The sequence below is a fragment of the Balaenoptera physalus genome (assembly GCF_965194825.1).
Source record: "Balaenoptera physalus genome assembly, chromosome: 3".
In the NCBI taxonomy this organism is placed as follows: Eukaryota; Metazoa; Chordata; class Mammalia; order Artiodactyla; family Balaenopteridae; genus Balaenoptera; species Balaenoptera physalus.
In genome coordinates this window covers 85,151,193-85,177,244 of record NC_138890.1, presented here as the reverse complement: position 1 = coordinate 85,177,244, position 26,052 = coordinate 85,151,193, and the positions used below count along the sequence as shown (strand labels likewise).

General features: G+C 37.5%; 1 long non-coding RNA gene across 1 annotated transcript; it reads left to right on the top strand.

The window, feature by feature from the left end:
• The first annotated feature begins 9,210 nt into the window (after positions 1 to 9,210).
• Positions 9,211 to 21,709, top strand: LOC309657879. The gene is made up of 2 exons (XR_014261945.1): positions 9,211 to 9,298; positions 12,015 to 21,709. It is a non-coding gene; the product is annotated as an uncharacterized lncRNA (long non-coding RNA).
• Positions 21,710 to 26,052: the final 4,343 nt, after the last annotated feature.

Sequence of the window (26,052 nt, the reverse complement as noted above, 5' to 3'; positions counted from 1 at the left end):
ATGTTGAAATGAAATGCCTTCTACTGGCAGAGACTATGTTGTAATTCATCTTTGTGCTTCTGCAGTCTCCTATTGTGTTAGGCAACAAGGCAGTGGCCTGTATTGTGTGTTTTTATTGATTGAAACCATGCCTAAATAAATGCTTTAATTTTATCCCATTTTTCTTCTGTCTAGGCCTTTAAGGGAAAGAAAAGCATAAAGCCACTCCTGATCATAAAGATAATAATCAAGGAAGCCCTTAGTCTTCTCCAAGTTAAAGCTGGAATTAATTTAACTTTTTCTCATAGAACCTAATTTCCTTTCCTAATTAATCATCCTTACCATTGTCCTCTGGATCTGCTTTAGCCTTCACATGTCCTTTAAAAATTTGTCACCCATTGGACACTCCATTCCAATAAGGACCTCATTAATTTAAAATATATCAGCTTGATTACTTCATGGATTATGTACATTATTCATTTGTTACACAGTTTTTGTCAGGCCACACAACCCTGTGACTGTTTCTGCCACATTGTAGGCTCTCAATAAATATTTGTTAAATGACTGAATTTGCTTAAGGTTTGGTCATGTTAATAGACCTGTCGCTTAGAGAAAAGAGTACCAAGCTGTGGTCCTGTCTGGTCCAATAACCTATAGATGTTAGTGAAAACAGCTCTTTCTGCTTTTACACAAAGGACAGAGGAAACTTCCAATTGATTGACAAGGCTGTCAGAATTACCCCCCTCTGACAGCAAGTGCATTTCTACCAGGCCAGGCTTACCTACCTAATCCTGTCTTCATGACACCGTCTTAGCAAGAGGCTCCTTTGGTTGGATTCCTGGTCAGCCTATTAAATCAAGCCTGTGGAATATCAGGCACATCTGAATTCTAACAGTGAATGTGGGGCTTACTCTGACACCTTTGTGCCATATTATAATATCATATTAACTTTTTTTTTTAACAAAGGTATTATTTAGATTTTTAGATTTTTAAATTTCCTGAAAAGCAGGAATTGTGTTCCACTCACCTTGGGCCTTGCACATGACATGCACACAGTTGGCACTCAAGTATTTTTTGAACTAAAGGCTGTTGAATGGCATTTTCAGTTTATGATAGTTTAATGAATGTGACATATTTAATTTTACTAGTAATAGCAAACAAATATTTGCCTATTGATTTAAGCTGATATTTTAATGCTATTGATATAGCAACTTTGGCAAGTTATTATTTTAGCATTCCTGGGTTCTATTTAACTTACAGTTTGTCATTACACCAAGTAGATGTTCAGTATTTTCCCAGTGTTTTCTACACTGGGAGTTGGCTGATCAATAGGGCGATCATGAGCTGTTCTCAGGAAGTCACAGAGACTGTAGCCCAGTGCTCCAAGTAGCTATTTGGAGAAGAGGCAGTGAACTATGGGTGACCCGGCATTCTTTACCTACTGCCTCCCCTTGGGCTCTTCCTCCTTTCAGATTTGATGTGATACTGAGGGTGAGACCAGAGCTACTGCAGAAACTCTGTACAGTGAAAATGGAATTTATTTTTCTGTGGACAGTTGATATGAGTCATGGAAAACCCAGGGGAGTTTACAGGATGAAAAAGTTTAAGAAGTCCTGAGGTGACCTCAGGCTGATGCTAATTGAATTCCCTTGACAAAAGATCTTAAATGATGTAGAGCAGTTACTGTTTTTAAATGAGTGCAGGGAAAACAATTTTCCCAGGGTGTTTCATTGGAGACCAAAAGGTCACTCAGGTTCTGTGGTTACCAGTTATGTGCAAATCAGTCTTTGGATTAAGTGAGGACTCAATCCAAGGGATCTGGAATTAGAAGACCTGGATTTGTCCTGGTAATTGTCTTTGTCTTATTAGTTGAAAACAATGTGATTTCATTTTAGCATCAAGGCTTAAAATGTCAAGTAAAACATACAGATTTCTATTATCTTTAACAGAAGGAGTTCAGGATAGTTCTAAACATCTAGTCTATTAAAACATTTGGCAGCAGACTTGATTTATGTTTGTTGTATGTGTTTCTCTGTGTTTTACACATCTCACAGAACAGCCTCACCCAGGCTCATGATTTCCACCATCCTCACAGATAGGGTTGTCTCCAGACTTACTCATTTTATGCCTATTTCCTGGGGAAATTATTAGTAGCCTCCTGCCTATCATTCTCAAAACTCTTATAAAGAATGGTTTTTTGAATTCTAGACTGATGGGTCTTTTTCTAGACACCTGAATGTTGAAATAACATAGACATTTTACCCTCCATGTGCCTAATACTGAACCAATTATATCCTCAGCACTCCTTTCTTTCCTGTATTCCTTGCTTCTTGTGACATTCCCTATCCCCTGTGATCTCCATCTGCGTGTTCCTCCTTCACTGATGTTCATGGCCCTCTACTCTTCTCAGAGTTGTTGCCCAGAAACTTTCTGAGTACGTCTCCCCATTTATTGAGGATTCTGGGTGGATCCTTCCTCATCTTCTCTTCCCCATTAGTCCACCATCTATCTGAATTACTTCAATGTCCATGTATATGACTGTGGCAAACACCATTGGTTGCCTACCCCATACCATCTGTTGTTCCATCTTCTTCCCAGACAAATGAACTCTGCTTTTTTTCATGTGGAAGTATGCTTAGTTCCAGGAAATGAATCATGATCTGTCTAACTAGTGGTTCTCATTCCTGGTTACCTATTGGGATCTTCTTGGGAATTACAGAAAAATACCACTGCTAGGAACAGTCTCAGAGTTTTTGACATAATTGGTCTGAGATGGGCACAGATGTTGGTGTTTTCTAATTTGCTGTTTACTCTGCAGGTAATTCTAATATGCAACCAGGCATGACAGCCATGGCTCCAAGCCCATCATGGCAATCTCAGTTTCCTTTGTGATTGGTCCAAGGCTATGCACACAACCAAATATGGGAATTTCTACTGACGTTTTCTGGGAAAGCTTTGCTTTCATGATAAAAAAAGAATTTAACAAATTCAAAGTCTCCTTTGCCCTTTACTTTCCTTCTTTTATGGATGCTGTCCTGTGAGGATGCTTGTAGCTGTTTAGCCATCTGAAAACTCTGAACTGGTAAGTCAACCTGCTGAGGATAACAGAGTGGAAAAGTATAAAGAACCTGGGTCTCTGATGTCCTTGTTGAATCTATGAACCAACTAGAACCTGGCTGACTCTAGACTTTAGGTTAGGAAAGCAATAAATGTTCTTATGTTAAGGCTGCTGTCTTTCATGTCTTATGTATTTTGCTGAAAGCATACTTGTGATAGAGTGCCCCATCTAACCTCCCAGACCAAGGGTCAAAAAACTTTCTGTAAAGGCCCAGATGGTAAATACTTTAAGCTTTGTGGGCCATATAGTGTCTTTTGCAACTACTCAATGCTGCTCTTCTAGCACAAAAGCAACCACAGACAATACATGAACAAATGAATGTGGCTGTGTTCCAATGAAGTGTACTTATACAATCAAGCAGAAAACCAGATTTGACCTGTGAGCTATAGTTTGGGGATCCCTGTCCTAAATCATCATTAAGAAATGGCAGGGTATCAGATTCTAAAGGGCTAACTACATCTTTGATATTTCTTGGACAAGATAAGATTAGTTCCCTTTTCTGGGGCAGTATAGGAAATAACTGCAGAATTTGGAACTGAGAACAAGGGAGGCAAACAGAATTGAATTACCTGGACTCAAAAGGTAAGAGAGAGCACCATTTGGAGGCAAGAACCTTAGACAGGGTTACCATGGAAGTTTTAGATGGACATTAGTAATTCCAGAGATTTTGTGTCATGGGTGTAAAGAGGAGGAGATATTACCTCCATCAACAAAAGGCTTATGGGATTTCTCAAAGCCTCAAAGTCTATTTTGGCTCAGAATCTCAACGTTTGTTATTTGGAGAAAGAAAAATTTACTGGGGTATATAAATGATGGTGGGAATGATGCCAAAAATTGTCCACTGTGAACCAGTACCAAATCAAATCTCAGAGACAGAGTTTTGGGTGAAGTAGAAAAGAATAGCTTTATTGTTTTGCCAGGCAAAGGGGACACAGCGGGCTCTTGCCCCTCAAAAACTTGTGTCCCAACCTGGGAGGATTTGGTGAGGAGTTTTATAACAGTGGTTCAAGGGCAGGGTTGCTGATAAGGATCAGTGTGTGTGCAGGGCCTACACTCCTTTAATCTGGTCTCAGGTGGTCTCTTGTTGAGCTTCTCTGGAATGAAGAATGCTAACATCTTCCATTTGTTGACGTTTTAGTTCGATAAAGAGCTCAAAGATTTTGTTATGTGTATCACTTAAGGCAGAAGAACCAGGACCCTGCCCTAAGGCTGCACTGTTATTTCTTGGCTGCTCCTCCCTTGTCTGCATTCCCTCTGTTACCTGATTAGCAACTGTTTGAAAGGCTTCCATGCCCAGGAGCCCCACTGGGTCCTGCTCAGTTTCGGGAGGACAAAATGTCTAGGTGGGATTCTGAATTATCAGGCTGGGCTTCTGTGGGTTCCCTAATGAATGAACAGATTTTTCTTCCTGTAGCAGATTAAAATAACGAGACAGTGTTTGCCATGAGATCTGTTCTTTCTTTGAAAGAGGCACCAGCTAACTTTAACTCACCAATTCACAATTGTTAGTTGTGAACAAATTATTTCATCCCTCTATGCCTCTATTTCCTTATCTGTAAAATGGGGATTAATGTAGAGCATACTCAGAGGACTGTTGCAAGGCTTAAGTGAGGTCACATGGTGAAGCTCTTAGCACAGTGCCTAGCAAGTGTTTAATACATGTTAGCTATGATTAGCATTACTAATCAGTTAGCATTACTGATCTTAAGACTTTTATATCTGCTACTGCGTATCTCCCCCTGGATTGCCCCATAGGTACCTCTAACTCCTGGTTCCTCCTGTCTCTCTCCTTCCCACCGAATGACCTTCATTTGTGCTAATTAGGAAAATGCCTTGGGTGTAGCAGAAAGAAATGTGGTGCAGTGTGTGAAACTGTGTGTTTGGGCTTGGATAGACTTAATTCACAGAATATGCTATGTGTTGTCTGGTTATCCAAGGAACCCAATAAAAACTGATCTCATCCTATTGATTAAATTTTCTGACACTCTTATCATTTCCTTTTGCAATTTTATGGTCCAGAATGATTCTGTTGCCAGTATCTTCTGATAGAAGGAATTACTTTTCCAGTCAGTTGCAATCATGCTGTTTATCAAAAGAAACTTTGGACAATCAGAATGGACTTCAGAGCTGTGTCCCGAGCCATCTGGCCAACACTGAGCAAGAAACTTTGTCCTTAGAGACTGAAGTACTAACAGAATTGGAATGAATGGAGTTGGAATTATTCAGCTTTGTATGTGAAGAATAACTTACTGTTTATGCATATGAAGGGACATTTTTAAAGAAAGGAAGCAATTATAGGCTGTTTGGTGCCTGCCTCACTGACCTCTTCATTTTAACCTTGCTTTTTTTACTTGGGGGATGTTTTTACTCTGTGTTTATTAATCTGTGTCTATGAATGCCAACACTTTATGTAATGCATTCATTTATTCAATATTTACTGAATGCCAATGGTCCTGGCACCGTTTCAGGTGCTGGAATAGAATGGGGCTCCTGCTCCAGTGGAGGCTGAGCCCTGGCCTTGAGGTATGTTGAGGAGGAAGAAAATTTCTTTCTAAGGATTAAACTGTCATGAGACAGATTAGCAGGAGAAAATCAAACAGAAGATTAATAACATGTATACATGGGAGAGACCCAGGAACAGGGAGTAACTCACCAAAATGGCCGAAACCCTCACCTTAAATACAGCTAAAGACAAAAGAGGATGTTGGGGGTAGTGGTCTGGGACTTCAAAGGGGAAGAAGGTAATTCACATGGAAATGAAAAGCAAATGTTTGGTAAAGTAAATGTTTGCTGGGCCATGTAGATACATGAGATACAGAGATGAATTGTAACAAACAGACTTTGCTAGGTTCCTCCCTATCACATCTAGTTCAAACTATAGTTATCTATGGTGATAGCTCCCTTCCTGGAACAGTCCTCTGTCTACATTCTTTTGGGCAGTTAGGGGGAAGATAAAAAGAAAGACTTCCTGAGTCTTCAGTTTCTTAAAAATGATCAACCTAAATAAATCCTTATGACAAAGAGATACATTTTGGGGTGGCAAATTTTGCTCCTCTACAGGTATATGGTAGAACAGACTTGGGTTGAAGGCACTGGGGTGCAGCAAAGAGTAATGTGCCAGGAAACAAATGTCAGAGTTATTCCGAAAGGAACACTGGATGTAGAATCTACATTTCTTTTTTTTTTTTTTGCTTTTCGAAGTAAGTCAATGTATTTTTATTGAGCACTTCCTAGCACAAAGAGCTAACTGCGGTGAAATGTATTATGTGATTTATTATGAGAGACTATGACTAGTACTCTTATAAGTACATAAATGCATTTCTGTGGAAATGCAGGGAAAGAGAAGAGTTAAATCCTATCGAGGATCCGTGAGAATGTATTCTGGGACATATTCTACTTTCCAACTCTGGAAATATAAACGTGCCAGTCATAGATGTGGAAATTGTTTGAATAAGACTAGAATCTGCATTTCTTAAAGTGTCAAGGATGCCATAAAACAAATACCAGTTTTTCTATCATGCTTCTAACTACACTTTTCACTATAATATTGAAATATTCAGAGCTCCTATTTAAGTCAGAAGCTGTTATACAATTTTTTCTGAATGAAGGCAGTAATGATTCCTTATAATACAGTTTATTATATGAAATTAGTAAAATCTTAGGCCTCAAAACATAATATGTACCATAAAATCATGATATAACATAGTTAATCTATACTTTGGGGTTAGCTCAGTTCCACTCAATTATCATTAAAAAAAGGTTTCAACTAGAAGAAAAAGCAGCTTAATTTGTAAAACAGTTCTATATGCTGCCTAACTTAAAGACAGAAAAGCAAGAGGATGGAATGTGCATTTGATGAAACACTGGCATAGAATACAAAGCAGCGGTGAGTCCTTAAGATAAATGCATTTCATTCCAATAATTGCTGGTGAAATTAATTATTTTAGGGAAGAATAACAGGAATGAATCAAATCTATTTCAGGTTAGCATTTTGAGATGAGTTTTTTTAGCATTTTGAATTTCTAGTTAAGGAACACTAAATGTGGCGGTTTTAGTTTTCAGTGTGAACGTCTATGTTTATGGATATTGTTTCTATATGTAACATGTATATATTTTTAGTATATAACCATTTTATTTTTCAAACACTTTTCTTAGAACTACATCCTTTCGTAAACGACCCTGCTTCCCTTACATTAATCCTTAGGCTTCCAGATCTACTGGTCATATACCCTATCCAGTCAGTGTCTTTCTCAGGGATTTTAGAAATGGGAACAAAGCCTATTCTTCCTCTCTCTGAATTGCTGAGGCTGTAAGATGTGTACTGGGGCAGTGTTGGCATCCATGTTTCTTACCATATAGTTTGGTCTGCAGAGTGGAAGAGAAGATGAAACATGAGCCCAGAGGAACAGGAAGACAGACAGGAGTCCTTGGTTCCAGTTGTTCCCAGGTTCTGTGCCAGATATCTGTTCTTGAATTGTGTAAGACACTCTGCTATCCTGATTTCCTCTTTTTGGTTCAACTAGTTCAAGTTGAGTTTCTATCATATGCAACCAACCAGTTCCCAAGTATTGCAATCATCCTCACTACTGCCCTATATAAGCCCTTCAATTAATTCAGGTGCTTCACTCAACTTCCTAAACTTTATTTGTGTTCCTTCCTCCACACCTCTGGATTGGGCCTGTCACCAGTCTCTCCCCTTATGGAGGTCCAATCCTTACTAGCATCCAGCTCAAGTTCCACTTGCCTTCTGTATCTTTTCCTAATTACCAGGGCATCCTTTCTATCCTCAGCACTCACGTAGCCTTTGTTCTCAGTAAATGCTTACTGATACTTTCCTTTTCCTCAAACTGGATTGTAAAATCCTTGAGAGCTGAGACAATATATCCTACCTTTGTGTCTCTCCAGTGCCTTAAACATTATAGGTGCTTGGTTTTGATAAAGGTGGTGTTGCCAACTATTATTTTATAGGTATACGATAATCTTGAAAATGCAATTTAAGTGGAAAATGAATTTAAATATAGTGAACTCATGTTAGCTGAGTAATTATTTTAATATTAGATTAAATTAAATAGCAGTAGTTCTTATAGTGATGAGCTTTATACAAAGATGCTGTTGTATGATGTATGCACACACTGTTTGGCAAGGAGGATGTGTTTTGGGAAACAGGACTGCTAGCAATGTCATATAAGGTTGTTGCAGAACAGCTGTCAACACTATGAATTCCTGGCACTTTATGTTGACAATACATCTTCCATTCTCTTCAAATGACATGAAGTCAAGACTGCTGGTGGGCTGGTTTTCTTTGAGGTGTTTTTCCAACAATGGTAGGTCAATTATCCCAAACTACAGAGATGTTTATGATGCCATTCTAATGTCACTGAATTTCCACCAATCCCTGAATTGTCTGCCTAGCTGCACCCTATGTTTCCACGTCTATTTCTTTGAGGGTAACATCAGTTGCCCTACAACTTGTATAAATACAGCATAAAACATGATATTTTCCTTGCTTTCTTTGGGAAGGTCCAACTCTATCACTTTCAAACATTTTGTGAGCCAATAAGAGTAAAAATCTTGGCCAGAGCCAAAATAATTGGTAGAAATAAAGACTGGGGAAAGAGGAAGCCATACAGAACATATTAGCTATAGGAAAGCAAGGCAACAGACTCAGGTAAGGGTTTTTTCAGTATGTGTCTCAATTCTTGTTGGCCTACAGCCTATAAATGTAGGTAGTACTCAGAGCATGAGGAAAATGTTCAGTGATAGAGAACTGAAATAGAGTGCGTACATATATATGTATATGTCATTTGGGGAAGTATTTCAGAAACAATTTGCTTTATAACAAATTAGGGGCAGATAAATAGCATTAAGCCTGGTAACTTGGATAGAAAAAGGAGAAATTAAATGTAAATATACACTAAATAATTTACAAATATGCCTTTTTTACTAAACACAAATGAAGGATTCAAGACTCAGGACTTTGATTTAGGCTTGTGAAAAGAAATGAAAGATACTCAATATCGCGAATCATCAGAGAATTGCAAATCAAAACCACAATGAGAAATTACCTCACACCTGTCAGAATGGCTATCATCAAAAAGACCACTGATAAAAATGTTGGCAAGGATGTGGAGAAAAGGCAACCCTGGTACACTGTTGGTGGGAATGTAAATTGGTGCAGCCACTATGGAAAACAGTATGGAGGTTCCTCAAAAACCTAAAAATAGAACTACCGTAAGCTCAGGCAGTCCTACTCCTGGGTGTATATCCAAAGAAAACAAAAACACTAATTTGAAAAGATACATGCACCCCAGTGTTCATAGCAGCATTATTTACAATTGCCAAGGTGTGGAAGCAACCTAAGTGTCCATCAACAGATGAAGTGCTAAATAAGATGTGGTGTATATATATCTACACACACATACACACACAGGAATATTACTCAGCCAAAAAAAAAAAATGAAATTCTGCAGTTTACCACAACATAGATGGACCTGGTGGGTATCATGGTTAGTGAAATAAGTCAGACAGAGAAAGACAAATACTGTATGTTATCACTTCTATGTGGAATCTAAAAAATAAAACTAATGAATATAACAAAACAGAAACAGACTCACAGATAAAGAGAACAAACTAGTGGTTACCAGTGGGGAGAGGGACAGTGGGGAGGGACAAGACACGGGTAGGGAATTAAGAGGTACAAACTTCCATGTATAAAATGAATAAGCTACAAGAATATATTGTAGAGCACAGGGAATATAGCCACTATTTTATAATAACTTTAAATGGAGTATAATGTTAAAAAATTTTAAATCACTGTGTTGTACACCCGGACAGTGGGCAGCAGTGTATGCACCAAGCGTTGCCCTGTATGCAGTCTTGGTCCTGGGACAGTCTAGGGTGACGTGAGACCTGGAGGGAGCCACTGGGGCCAGGACCCAGTCTAGATTGGCGGTGGTGACAGCCAGTAGTGCAGCCTTGGGAAGGCTGTAGTACTGAGATGGGGCTATGACCCTGGCTTGGCTGTTGTCTTGGGAGCTCGTCCCTAGGGCTTTAGCACAACTATTAATTCTCTGGACTGAGCTCTGGTATAGGAACTGCCAGCAGTTAAGTAAATTTTGCTAATAAATATCTGCAAAATAAAAGTGTACACATGGACCTTGCAATAAAGCATATTAGGGAATTATTATTATTTTTTCAAAGAGTTTAGAATCCCTGGGTTTGAAAGCTGCTGCAACATTGTAAAGCACATAGTGATGCCAAAAGCTCAGCTTCTCTGTACACTGGTGCAGAATCGAATTTCGAAGACAGGAGTTTTGGGTGAAGTAGAAAAGGATAGCTTTATTGACTAAGATTCTCAAACTTTATTTACAGCAAAGAGTAGCTATGTGTGTTGTTAAGAGTGTTTGGCACACGATAGGCCATCAAAAGTAAGGATTATTATTTTTAAAGTAAATATTCACATTTTTTCCTTTTATCTAGACCTACCTTTAAATTGTCTTAACAGCTACATTTGTTGTAAAGATTCACTATTTTTGCTTTGGCTGTTGTTGTTGTTATTGTTCAACAATAAATATTTTTGCCCCATCATGGAACTGACAATCTGTTGGAGAGTATCTGGTTAGGGAACTCTGATATTACTGAGGAACTATTAAAAAAGAGCTGAAAGACTGGGAAGTCTTTACACCACTTTCTCTTTTCAGTTTCTAGAAATATAGTTAAGTTTAAACAATTGAACATTTTGTATGGGGATAGTCATTTACAGGTCAGTGGAAGGAGTTCAACTGTTTTTAAAAGGGTTGAAGAAGCTGTAGCTTAACTCCCTAAGAGTCAGTATTAGGTCACCTTGTTTGCTAGTCTTTCTTTGACGACAGCTTCTACTTTCTTTTTAACATTATTTCCTCTATACCTCAGAACTGGTACCTGCATTTCTGCTCCTCTGTCTAGCCTCACTCCTAACCACTTTCCTACCCCTGCTTCTCCAGGACAAAGGAAAGAAAACTGAGACATGGTCAAACATTGCTGAAGTTGCTATATCAAATGTGGCAGTTTGGAGAGACTCAACTCTGACCTAGACCCGTCTAGTTGAGTGGAGCAGGTTCCGAAAGAGCAGACTATTTTGCTATAGAAATCTCAGAATTACATGGTTTTGTCCCCAAATACATGATTCCTAGTTGTTTCTCATACCGATTTTCCCATTCTTCATCATAATAGACTTTTAAGCTGGGCATATGGCTGCCCAGAATAAAGATTACATTTTCCAGCCTCCTTTGCAGCTAAAGGGTATCTCTGGTACCCCGCCTGATCAAGGGGACGTATGCTAAGACTGTAGCAGCACCAGATAAATTTAGTAGCACTAGATAGCTGGTGCATACTTTTTGCCCCATCCTCCAGGATTCTGCTTGAAAAGTGAATGTGACATCTGGAAATCTAACTTAGCAGGAGGACAAAAGGATGGTAAGCAGAAAGCTAGACTCTGTTCTGCCATCAGCCCAGAAGAGAAAGTTTTTGTGATTTAGATAAAAACATCCATTCTATACGCCCTTTATTGCCTGATGCAGGAAAACTGTCATAATAAATTCACAAATCTGTTTTGATTATTATATGAAAGGCGTCCTAGAGTTGTGCAGTGCACATTCTGCACAGCAAAACACAACAGTCTGATCTAGAAGGAGCCTGGATCCCTGAGGACCACATGGAATAAAGTTACAGTATCTGCCCTAATTAACCTACAGGTGGACTTTTATGTGTGAGAGAAACTTTCTTGTTTAAGCTACTGTTATTTTGGGTCTCTGTTGTTTGAAGCTGAATCTAATCCTGGTATGATGACTTATGTTGCTTGTCACTTTTTCATGTGCTCTAGCACAGTTGCTTCTCAAATCTTAGTGTTGATATAAATTGCCCAGATATCCTGTTAGAGTGCAGGTTCTGATTCAGTAGGTGTGGAGTGGGGTATTTCTAACAAGCTCCGCACAGATCACCATTTGAATAGCAGATATTCATGAAACTACATTAATTGCTGTCTCTTCTTGGATGAGGGAGATATCTTTTAACCAATCATTGTTACAAAAATGTAGGTCATCAACAAATTTTCTCAGGTCTGATGAGAAAAAGACCACATAGTACATCTCTCTCTTCATTCCAATTTAGAATCCTTTAGAGATTGTTTCTCAGTGTGTAATCTGTTGACCTCCTGTGTAAAAAAATTAAAAAAAAAAAAAAAACCCTTCTAGGGGAATTGGGGTTTGTTAAAAATGGTGTACCCCTCTCAAGGCAGCTATTAAATGAGAACAGCTGAGGATTGGATCTTGAAATCCATATTTTTTAACCAGCTGTCCAGGTAATTAAGAAGCACTCTAAATGTGAGAACCACCACCTCAAGAGAAAGGAAAGGCAGGCAAATGAAGCTATAAGAGATCTGGCCAGCAAGATGTCTAGACATATCTACTGCCTCAAAAAATGCATAGTGAAGTGGTGGGAATGGAAAATAAATGCAGACTAGAGGCCAGGAAGTCCCTAGGAGCCAGAGAGAATGAGCATGTCCTTGGATTGTTGATACAAAACCGGCACAGGTAAATCCTGAAGGAATGTTGGCCAAATGCCTGTCACTGATGTTGAGAACTAAAACACTCAGACCGAAACCATCATTTTGACATTGATGTAAGAAGAGGAGACCCATGTATGTGGGCAGATAGCTTTATTTTATTTGATGTCTTGGGAACACAAAAGAAATTCAAACAAAAAAATAAATTTAGAACCACACATTTAGTTCCAAGGAACAGATTTATTCTACAATTTGTTGTTAGGCTCTTACTTATTACACTTGAAAAATTACTCCTGAAAAATGCCTAACAAATCTACATTGTACACAGTTTAGAAAAGAGAGTTTGCTGATCAGGTTTAGGAAGAGAAAACATTTTAAAGTTTTTATAAAGCATACAATGGAAAGAGAATTTTCTCTATAATTCTGTTAAATTTTATTCCAAATGAGTGTGGAAGTGCAATTCATCTCTAGTAAAATTTGTTGAGAGACAGCCAGAGTTCTGCTTCATACTTTTTGAGGATGGAGCAACTTTCCTTCACTAATCCCCACCCTGCCCAATCCACCACCATCACAGCTTTACCCAGTGACCCCCAGCTTTGTGGGCTACTCCAAGTCGTAGAATCTCAGAGTTCAAAATACCTACCTCATTCACTCCAGTCACTTCTCCAGGGCTTGAATCCAACCTACAGCATGTATAAAACATCCAGTCTGGTAATAGAGGCTTTATTCCCTCCCATGGATGTTTGCACTGTTAGGAAGAAGAATCCAAATTTATCTCCTCATATATTTTACCCATTGTATGTCAGACTTCTGAGGGCTGCTTCTACATGACACCTCTTTAAATATTTAAAGAGAGCAATCAATCCACCTTCTTTCTTCAGGCCAAATATCACCAGTTCCTTTGCATTTAGGTTGTAGAGGACAGAGGAACATTTATCTCCTTTATTATAGCTACTGTATGTCTATTAATACAACCCAAGGTCATATTAGTTTCTTTTTGGAGAGAGAGTCACATGTTGACTTATATTAAGTTTGCAATTGAGTGAAATATTTATGCCTTTTCCACAAATGGTTCTGCAATATCACTGTCTTCCTGTCTTGTACTTTTGTAGTTTGGTTTTTGAACTGGTTGAATTTCATCTTCTTTTGTTCCATCCAGCATCCCGGCTTCCTGGCTTTTTGTCTCCTGTCTCTGCCATTTACTTTATTTGCTTTCCCTCTCAGCATCATGATCTGTAAATGTGATGAACATGAGTTCCATATTTTTAAACATGTCATTGGACAGACAGCATTCTGTGATCCACCACTGGAAATCTCTTTTTAGGCTGGTAATTATCCATTAATTAGTCCTTGATGGTTGCTTTTCTAGTTACAGATTCTCCTAAATATCCTAGTATCTGGTTCACATTTCTCTAACTTGACTACCAAGGTCTTAGGGAGACTTTGTTAAATTCCTTTATACTATCTGGATGCATTTTCTATTGATGACATTTCCCCAACTCAGTCCTTTAACTCCGTTAAAATCTTTTTTCTAAATAACAATAAATTTGGAAAAAATTGACCTATTTTACGTCAAAATATTTACTTATCCACTGGGGTGGGGGAGTAGGTTGATGGTGGTGTGCAGATTGTGAAGGGCCTTGAAAATCATGCTAAGTGGTTATGACTTTGTTTTGGACACAGCAGGGGACTCCTGCAGTTGAGCAAAGAAGCAACATAATTACATCTAAATATGGTGTGTGAGACTGGTGGCTGCCCAGATGCTGAGAGAAGCTGGCACCCAGGGGTCTGAGTGACCAAGGATATGAAGTAATGGGGCTGCCTGTGTAGTGTGCATAAGACATCAAGGAGGGAATGCTGAAGACAAGGCCGTCAGTTTTTGATTAGGGCACATTTTCCTAACTGAAGTGATGGTCTTGAAACATTGCTGAAGGTCCTTCAAAATCAAGTGGAGGCAGGTCTCTGTCCTTATACTGAGCCAAAATCTCACTCCTGGCAACTGCCTCCTATTTGTTCTGCTTCTGTCCTTGTGAGCAACTTTGAAAGTTTATCTATTCCCCTTTCTGTGTAACAACTTCTTAAATATTTTTAAATAGTGCCCGTGTTTCTTTTATTCAGACTGAACGTTTTCAATTTCTGTACTATAAATATTGACTTAGCATTATCAGAAATAAGGGAGTAATTCTCTTCTGCAGTAGAGTTTAGTGGAAAAATGTAAACTCAATTTTCGTATTTTATTTTAATCTTATTTTTTGAGTCAGTAGGTTTCAGTATATTAAAAAATTTCTCCCTGCAGTACCTTTTTTAAAATTTAAAAAAACCCAAATTTTAAAAAAAGATGTGAATGATATCTCCTTAATTTTCCTTGCCTCCAAACCAAGATTTTCATGAAAGAAAATCTCCATTAATTAGACGAGTGGAAAATGGAAAAATTATGATTATGTTACTAAACCAAACTTGTGTCTACCTGGCCCACGTTGCAGCAAAACCAACCTACTGACACCAGGTTGTGGTGAAGGAAATTACAGTGTTTATTGCAGACACCAAGCAAGGAGTACAGGCAGCTCACACTCAAAAGACCCGAACTCCTCTATGGTTTCCAGGGAGGATTTTTAAAGGCAACATTTGGGGTGAGGGTTGCAGGAGGCATGACTTTCTTCTGATTGGTTGGTGGTAAAGTAACAGGGTGGTGTTTCAGGAATCTTAATCATCATCCTTCTAGTTCCAACCAGTCTAGGCTCTGTGTGTTTGTGCTCAGCATGTAGTCACCATCCTCTACCTGGATGTGGGTCTTGGTTCTTGTAGAATGACTCAAAGATATGCATCAAATTGTTATGTATATCCCTTGAGGAGGAACTAGGACTCTGTTTTATCACTGAACTATTGTCATTACTTTTCTTGCTTAACTGCTTTTTCTTTGTTTCTGCATTCCCTCACTTACCTAATTAGTAATTACTTAAGTCTGCTCTTTGGAACTCAGGGGAGGCCTAGGAGACTAAAGCCTTTTTCTACAAACAACAAACAGGGGACACAGAGGGCCTTTTGTACTCGGGAGGGCCCCACAGGGTCCTGCTTGGTTTCAGTTCCCCCTTTCCTTTGATACTCCCCAGTCCTGAGAGGAACAGGGGGCAGGACAAGAAGGAGAATAAAGTTTTGGATAGAGAAGTTAATCATAAACTTGTCAGGGGAACTTGGTTTTAGGGGGACTCAGTTTCAATTAGCTGACATTGTTTTTGCCTGCAAATATTTTTTTGTTTCAACCTTTAATGTTGAAAAGAGTTTCCTGACATAGAATATTAGAAGGAACATACTTAAATTTTTTTCAATACATGAATTTTGTAGTAGATTCTGCTATTGTCCCGCTTATCACAATGGAAACAACTGAAAGGCAGTCGGGTTTTTCAGAATTATTCTTTACCAAAGCAGCAAGAGACAACCAGGAGGCAGGTTGAATAAGGTAAAGGAGGTAAAAGGAGAAAGATGTCTTGATGTCTTGGCTGGAGCAAAGGAGCTATGGGGATTTAAGGTGAGATTACAAAAGTGAAGAATTAGCCATTAATGGATGATGAGTCTGGTGTCAGGATGAGGGCTTTAGCTTTGACATCATAGGAAAACAGAAGCCATTGCCATTCTTTAGGTGAGAGGGGTGAATTACAATGTCAGAAAAAATATTAGTCGGACAACTGTGAGCTTATGAACTAAAATGGGCCAGGAGATCATTTGGGAGCTTGCAGTAAACTAGAAGCGAGATGTTAAAGCACGCATTTTGATTGTGGTGAAGGTAATAACAAGGAAGGAAAATTGTAGAGAAAGAATTTATTGGACAAAGGAGAGAGAACTCCTTCTGTATATGTTAATGATGCATGGTGGGCTGATGCCTTGGAATTATTCTGCATCTCCATCCACTACATGTGGGATTCTCAACCTGGTCCTATTGACATTTTGTGCTGAATAATTCTTTACTGGGGGAAAGGGGAGCATTCTGTTCATTGTAGAATGTTTAGAAGCAGCATTGGCCTCTACCCACTAGTTGACAATAGTACCTCTCCCTTATTGCTACAAACATAGCCAAAATGTCTCCATACATTGCCAAATGTCCCCTGGGGGGCTAGATTGCCCTCGTTGAGAACCACTGTCCTAGTCCATTCAGCACATCCTGCCGTGCCCGACTCCTGGAGAAGCTGTGCTGATAGTAAACATTTTTTTCTGCTCATTGAACTACTATCTCTGACTTGTGACTGTCAGACAGAAAAAAAATAGGTTGGAAAGGTGGAGACAGAGGACAGCAAACTTTATTTATTTATTTTTTAATATTTATTTATTGATTTGGCTGAGCCAGGTCTTAGTTGTAGCATGCGGGATCTTTCAGTTGCAGCATGCAGGCTCTTAGTTGTGGCATGTGAGATCTAGTTCCCTTACCAGGGATCAAACCCCGGTCCCCTGCATTGGGAGCGCAGAGTCTTAACTGCTGGACCATCACGGAAGTCCCAGGAGGACAGCAAACTTTAAAAAGTTTTATTATTTAAAAAAAATAGTCAATCCCTTCTTTTAGCCCATGTTTTCTGCTTAATTAATCTTTGCTTCTCTCATTTCTTGAATTTTGCCTTTATTCTGCTTTGATGTTTTTCCAATCTTATCAAGTCTATATATTTTACTTTGTTACTACAAATCATTTTTAGAATCAGGAGAGTTATTAATAAACAATACCATAAAATCTTATTAGCACTATATCACTTCTCCTGTTAGCAGTTTATCTCAACTCCACATTTTTTTTAAAATCAGAATTTCAAATTCAATACCAATCATTTCAAGTATTTACAACCTAATTTTAAAAACTAAATGTAGATTAAAAGCAAAATTGACTACAAAGAAGTGGTGAGTTGAAGTCATTATCTTTTATACTTTTTATTTTAATCAATAGGGTCATTTGCCAGAGAATTATAAATTTCTAGTCTTTTGCCATCTTTATTAATCGTTTGCTAATGGTTGGTTTCTTAAAAACAAATTCTTGCTGCAGTGATATTAACATTAATTTCATGCTCTTCCCCACCCAACTTTTAATGATGCTCATATCTTTGTGATATGCTTTTCCTAAGAAATCTGGATCCTTAATATTTCTTGCCCTTTGAGTGACAGAGATCTTCTAGATTGTAACCTGCACATTTCTAGGTGTGGCCACTGACCATGGTCCATAAGTCTTTTAGGAAGACCTTTCAGGGCCTGGTTGAGGCCTGTTAGTTTGGGGGCTCCAGCCTGTGCTCACATTTCCTTAACTGCCCATCCTCCTCATTTACAAAACCCTGACTTTTTTTCAAGAATACCTGGTCCTGCTTAGGAGATGTATCAATCAGTTGGAATGTTTCGGCCTTATTTGGATCTCAACTCAAACAAACTCTAAATACACACACAGACACATACACACACACACACACAAACACACAGACATACACACAGATACATATTTATGAGATAATTGGAAATGTTTGAATACTAACAGGATATTTGTTGACTTAGGAAACTTTTTTTAAAGATGTGATAATTGTATTGGGGCTTTGTTTTTTAAAAGAGTCTTCATCTTTTAAAGACATATACTGATGCAGTTACAGATGAAGTAACATGACAGCTGGATTTATTTCAGAATAATCTGGGGAGAGAATGGGGAGATGGATGGGATATAGATGAAAGGAGATGGGGCATGAGTTAATTGTGAAGCTGGGAGCTGGTTTCATGGGCTGGTGTTTATTATTCTATTCATTATGCTCTTCTACAGGTTTAAAGTTTCATTTTCTACCATAAACAAATATATCATTATGTTTAATGATAGCAAAATTTAAGGGAAAAAAGATCAAGCATACAACCTCATTCCCATGGCTAGGTGCTCAGGGACAGGGCCTGTCACCAGCCTCTGAGTGTGTATTGAACACCTTGATTGGCTTAGAAGAGTTTTATTTCCCTATCCAGTGATTGATTTAGGCGGGGCAAGTGATGTAATTCTTACCTATGAGGTGAGAGAAAGTTTGCTGGGGGCTTCAGGGAAAGATTATGTTACACTTAAGAGAGAAACATTGGAGAAGATGGCCTCTTTTTTCTCTGGATGTGATCATGATTGGATATGGTGTCTGAAGCTATTGTAGCTATCTTGTGATTATGAAAGACCTAGCCTGAGAACAAAGTGAGAGAGATATTAAGGATCAGAGCAGGAGATGGAATTGCCTGGGTCCTTGATGTCGTTGTTGAGCCACTGAAACAGATAACACTGGATTTTACCTATGCCTTGATTTCTTATTATGCAAAATAGTAAATGTTCTTATTGCTTATGCCATTTTAAGTTAGAGTTACATATTTTTTCCTGCTGAAAGTGTTCTAAGTAGACTATGTGCACACTCTACAGCATAGAAATTGTACTCTGTACAGATATGTACCCTAAAGATTAATAAAATATGACATGCTCATGTAATGGAATATTAAACAGCAACAAAATGAACAAATTATAGCTTTACACATCAACTTAGTTGAATCTTACAAATATACATTGAATGAAAGACGTCAGAAATAAAAATTTATGTATAATGATGTGATCCCACTAAATAAACAAAACTAAAAATATATTGTTTAGGGATACAGTACCTAAGTAGTAAGAGTATAAAGTAAAGCAAGTGAACAGTTGTCACTAAAGTGAGGGACTAGTTTCCTTTGCAGGGAAGGAAGAGGGTGCAATTAGGAGGGGCATGTGAGGGTTTCCAAGGGACTGGCAGTGTTTTAGTTCTTTACGTGGGTGGTGCTTTCACAAGTTCTTGCTTTATTACTGTTGTTTTTTAAAATATACATTTGTTTAATTTGCTTTCCTATATGCATTGGTAATACTTCGAAAGAATTTTTTTAAAAGCCTTTACCAGTGGAGATAGAGTAGTAGAAAATGAACAAGATTGCCACTCACCTTATTTGAGCATGTCACTATCAAGGGCTCAGTTTCTGTTTCTATAAAACGAGGGAGTTGAGCCAGTAGAGTCACTTCTTACTGTGATTTTCTATTTTTCCATCATGTATCACTTCATTCTACGTTTTCTTCTTTGTCAAGCTTACTAGCTTTTGGTCTTGAGTACAGACTATATGAAACTTGTGAATTTGAGTAGGGTGCCATAGAAACATCTGTAATAAATTCAGCTGTGAAAACAGCATGGCCTGTTAGAAAGCCCTAAAATACATTTATGGACAGGGCCACAGGGAAGAAGTTCAGTCTTGTTTAATTGACTGCCTTCAGTTCTCAAATTGCTCTCTCTGTTTCCTCTTATTCTGAACTGGGTTTTGATGATCCATTTTAAACATCTCTTGTTCTGTGTTTCTGTGGTGGAATGATATTTTGGTACAAGGCTTATAGCTTCTGCTTCAGAGAGTTTCTCTGAGATTCTGTCACTCTCTGACACGTTCACTGAGTATTTAGGGAAACATCTATTAAAGAAGAAAAGAAAAAGTACTTGACAATGTCTTCTGTGATACTGATTTTTCAGCAGAGTAGATTATCAGGGCTGAGGATTGGAAAACGTGAGGAATGTTCTGAGTACATCAGTTTTATTATGTGGATTACTTTTCATTGGCTCATCCACCATATCAGTGATTTCTTTTTATTTATTTATTTATTTATTTTTAATTGGAGTATAGTTGCTTTACAATATTGTGTTAGTTTATACTGTACAGCAAAGTGAATCAGCTATACGTATACATATATCCCCTCTTTTTTGAATTTCCTTCTCATTTAGGTCACCACAGAGCACTGAGTAGAGTTCCCTGTGCTATACAGTAGGTTCTTATTATCTATTTTATACATAGTATCAATAGTGTATATATGTCAGACCCAGTCTCCCAATTCATCCCACCCCCCTTCCCCCTTGATATCCATACATTTTTTCATCTGTGTCTCTATTTCTGCTTTGTAAATAAGATTATCTATACCAATTTTTTCAGATTCCACATATATGTGTTAATATACGATATTTGTTTTTCTCTTTCTGACTTCACTCTGTATGACAGCCTCTAGGTCCATCCATGTCTCTACAAATGACTCAATTTCATTCCTTTTTATGGCTGAGTAATATTCCATTGTATATATGTACCATATCTTCTTTATCCATTCCTCTTGCTTCCATGTCCTGGCTATTGTAAATAGTGCTGCAATGAACATTGGGGTGCATGTGCCTTTTTGAATTATGGTTTTCTCTGGGTATATGCCCAGTAGTTGGATGGCTGGGTCGTATGGTAGTTCTATTTTTAGTTTTTAAAGGAACCTCCATACTGTTCTCCATAGTGGCTGTTATCAATTTACATTCCCACCAACAATGCATGAGGGTTCCCTTCTCTCCACACCCTCTCCATCATTTATTGTTTGTAGAGTTTTTGATGATGGCCATTCTAACTGGTGTGAGGTGATACCTCATTGTAGTTGTGATTTGAATTTCTCTAATAATTAGTGATGGTGAGCATCTTTTCATGTGTTTGTTGGCCATCTGTATGTCTTCTTTGGAGAAATGTCTATTTAGGTCTTCTGCCCATTTTTTGATTGGGTTGTTTGTTTTTTTTTGATATTGAGCTGCATGAGCTGTTTGTATGTTTTGGAGATTAATCCCTTGTCAGTTGCTTCATTTGCAAATATTTTCTCCCATTCTGAGGGTTGTCTTTTCATCTTGTTTATGGTTTCCTTTGCTATGCAAAAGATTTTAAGTTTCATTAGGTCCCATTTGTTTATTTCTGTTTTTAATCCTCATTACTCTAGGAGGTGGGTTAAAAAAGATCTTGCTGCGATTTATGTCAAAGAGTGTTCTGCCTGTGTTTTCCTCTAAGAGTTTTATAGTGTCTGGCCTTACATTTCGGTCTTTAATCCATTTGTAATTTATTTTTGTGTATGGTGTTAGGCAGATTCAGTGCAATCCCTATCAAATTACCAATGGCATTTTTCACAGAACTAGAGCAAAAAATTTTGCAATTTGTATGGAAACACAAAAGACCTCGAATAGCAAATGCAATCTTGAGAAACAAAAATGGAGCTGGAGGAATCAAGCTCCTTGACTTCAGACTCTACTACAAAGCTACAGTAATCAAGACAGTATGGTACTGGCACAAAAACAGAAATATAGATCAATGGAACAGGATAGAAAGCCCAGAGATAAACCCACACACCTCTGATCACCTAATCTATGACAAAGGAGGCCAGAATATACAATGGAGCAAAGATAGCCTCTTCAGTAAGTGGTGCTGGCAAAACTGGACAGCTACATGTAAAAGAATGAAATTAGTGATTTCTTTTTTAATGATACAAGTTTAGGGTAGTTTCCTCTTAGCTAATGATAAAGAATGAAGGGGTTTTCCCAGGCAAAAATAAGGTGTAAGAAAGGAAATGCTGTTGGTTAAAAACAAAGTTTGGTCATTGTTGGTCATGGTATTAGCATGAAAAGTATGGTATTAGCATGGTATTAGCATGAAAAGTATGGTATTAGCATGGTATTAGCACTGGACAACTGAGGCAACCTGAGCTTTGTGTTTATGGAGGCTGCTATACCTTCCCTGAGATTTGACTCTGCCCTTGACTGGAGCCCTAAGTTATAGAAAGCAGGACCTTCATTTCTAAAGGACCATCTCAGTTTCTCTCCCCTTCTTCCTTAGAGTTTTTGCTAATTGGTCACTGATATTCTCTCTAACACTCCTGTTAAGTTTCTACATGTTTTCAAAATCCATGTAGAACAAAAAGACATGAACCTGTTCACTAAGTCCTCATCACTCCAAATTGTCTCTTCACATGTTTATGTTATTGCTTAGTCCCTAAAAGCATTCAAATTTGGAATCTCTAGTTTATAGATTCAGGAGACTTTAGGGAATTATCAGTATTTGACACTTCCTAAAGTGTAGGATTTACAAACAGCAGAAATTATACACAGGAACTATAGGACTACTTGAAAATCATAAATGTAGAGTAAATAAAAGGATGTATTTTTCATGCTAGAAATATGATAGACTCAACTCTAAAATACCATATAAAACTCTTTAAAGTTAGTTTAAATGAACAGAAAATATTATAGATGAAATTAGAATATTTTTAGCATGTTTTTCACATTTGTGTCCCATCAAATGTTATTTCATTCTACTGTCAGATTAAGAAAGCTCTGGTAAATTCCATCTCAGAATCCAACCTCTTTCCATTCCTGTTTGTCACAAGCACTCCAGTGAGCTACTTCGAGTGGGCTCTAGACCTTTACTGTTTTTTGATCCTCAACTTTCTTGCCTATTTAGGTCACTAGCACTGTACTCATATGCTATCATATTCAAATAAAGATGAAGCTTTTGACCCATCCACCGGATTGTTTTTCACATCAATGATGGATTCGTAATAATCCATCCACCTCCATTGCCATGCCCTTGTGAACAATGGCACACAATTTTAAAGACCTTACTGTGGAATTAAATCAAGTTAACTGACCTTTATGCCTCAGTCCCCTCAACATCCATTCACTGAGTGTGTTAAAGAATGAGTGAGTGATTAGTTCAGTAGTTACAGTGTGAAAGGTTCAGTCTGTGACTTTGATCTGCTCGGAACTGCTGTGGTATGGAGTAGAATAGTGATACCCAGACTTCGGGATGTCAGAGATCAGTGAGATTTCAGAAAAAAAAAAGTTGGGGATACACACGGGTTTGCCAACTTTTACTTTTGCTAGATGCAAACATTAAAAAACAGCCACCATTAATATTTGGTCACCATAATTTATAATAGAAAGAGCTTTTCTGTACTAAAAAAAAATTGTAAGGACAATCTCAGAATTTAAAATATTAAATTATCAGATTGGTTTTATGGAAAACTTGACTCTTTTGTTTCTTCATTTGGTTCAGTGAAGAGCATGTCTTGGGCTGGCAGCTTTCCAGGTATAGCATTTTGGTATTTATTCCAAATATTTTATTGTTTTTACACTTCATGAAAACAAAAACCTGGTTATAAAACATGAAGTTGATTGAAGAACCCCCTCGTGAATCACAACATGCAGTTTGAAAAATACTGCTCTATGATGTATATGCAAAAGTGGAGTTAGTGAGTTGTAAGGTATATGAACTTTCAATTTGTATAGAAACGATGCTAAATTGTTCTTCAGTATGTTTAAAGTAGTTTATTTTTTCACTGATTTCGTATGAGAGTACAGTTTTCTCCACTTCTTTGTGAACTCTTGATATTTGAGTTCTTAAAAGTTCTTATCAGTGCTATAGGTTAAAAAAATTGGTACATTATTTTAATTTGATTTTGTGAGGTTTTACAAAAATATATATTCTGGATACTCAGTTTCTTTGATATCTAATCCAATACCCTTCAACACTGTTTGCATTTTAATCATGTGTAGATATCTGTGTTTACTTAAAATTTTAAATTTAGTTAATATACATACAGAAAAGTGCACACATATGTACAGCCTGATGTCTTTTCAAAAAGTGGAATCATCAACCAGATCGGAAGAAAAAACTTCACCAGCACTCAGAGGCCCCCCGCTATAAACTTCTCCAATTATTACCCACCCATCCCTTCCTCAAAGGTAACCACTATTCTGATTTCAATCACCATAGACTAGTTTTGCCTGCTCTTAAAATTTACATGAATGAACATATGGAGTAAGTTAGAGTATATTTTGATGTTTAGCCATTGTATATTTTATTTAGTCGAATATGTTTATCTTTCCTTTATGACTTTTTTTGTAACTTGCTTAAGAAAACCTTCCCATCTGAAACTCATGTTGTCTTTTAAATAGGTTTGCAGTTTTAATTTCCACATTTAGTTCCCTAACCCATCAGATATTTTCCTTGTATGAAGTAGGAAACAAACACTTCTGCACACAAATTTTATTACATAATGAAAAATATCTCCTTATTCTTGCTTTCAGAAGAATGCTTCTAAAGTTTGTCATTACATAAGATACTTGCTGTTAGTTTTTGAAAGTTCCCTTATAGAAGTTCTCTTCTGTCACTACTTTGCTGGGTGTTTTTCATTGTTTGAATCATGAATGAGTATTGTTGATTTTTTATCAAGTATTTAAAAAAATCTATTGAGATGATCTTTTAAAATTTTGATGTCACCAAATGTATATGTTTTGTTCTTTATGCTTTTCTTGTGACTTTTAAAATCTCTATTTTCCCTAATGTATTTAACTTGATAAGTTTTCTAATGATGAACTATACAGCCAAGCCTACTTGATCATATTGTATTTTGTTACATAAAGCTATATATATATTTAGATATGAAGTTAGACTGCCTTAGCTAATATTTAAAGTTTTTCATTCATGTCATACATGGAGATTTCTTTATAATTTTCTTTTCTTTTTTTTTTTTTTTTAAATTTTTATTTATTTATTTATTTATGGCTGTGTTGGGTCTTCGTTTCTGTGCAAGGGCTTTCTCTAGTTGTGGCAAGTGGGGGCCACTCTTCATCCAGGTGCGTGGGCCTCTCACTGTCGCGGCCTCTCTTGTTGCGGAGCACAGGCTCCAGACGCGCAGGCTCAGTAATTGTGGCTCACGGGCCTAGTTGCTCCGCGGCATGTGGGATCTTCCCAGACCAGGGCTCGAACCCGTGTCCTCTGCATTGGCAGGCAGATTCTCAACCACTGCGCCACCAGGGAAGCCCTAATTTTATTTTCTTGTACTCTGTCTTGGTTCTGCATAAGTTTACTAATGTCATAAAATGGATAAGATAATTTTTTTTGCATTATCTGGAAGAATTTATATAAGATAGGGATTATCTGTGCTTTAAGCTTGATAAAAGTATATTGTTCTGGCTTTGTGAGAAGGAGTAAACTGCTCATTCAATTTCTTTAATATGTATTGATCCACTGAGATTTTAAAAATCCCTTATGGTTCAATATTAGTAGTTCAACATTTCCTAGAAAATTTCCCATTTTAACAAATTTTGAAATTTGTTGACATAAAATTGGTAAAGTACCTATATTATTTTGTCAAATCACAATTATATATGATGTTACCCCTTTTTTTCTGATATATACAATTTGTCTGTAAACCTGGCCCCCACACCCCTTGCCCCCAGTGTTATTCTTTGGAAGCAATCTCTTTTTGTCCTATCTGGGAAATTGAAGATTTCTCTTTAACTTTGATATTCTGCAATATCACTACACTGTATGTCAGTGTATTTAATTGGCATTTTAAAAATGAAGACTCACATATTTCTTTCTTTTTTTTGGTGTTTTTATTGAAGTATAGTTAATTTGCAATGCTGTGTTAGTTTCAAGTATACAGCAACGTGATTCAGTTATATATACATACATATATACATTGGGTTGGCTAAAAAGTTCATTCAGGTTTTTCCATAAGGTGTTATGGAAAAACCTGAACGAACTTTTTGGTGAACCCAATATATATTCTTTTTCAGATTCTTTTACA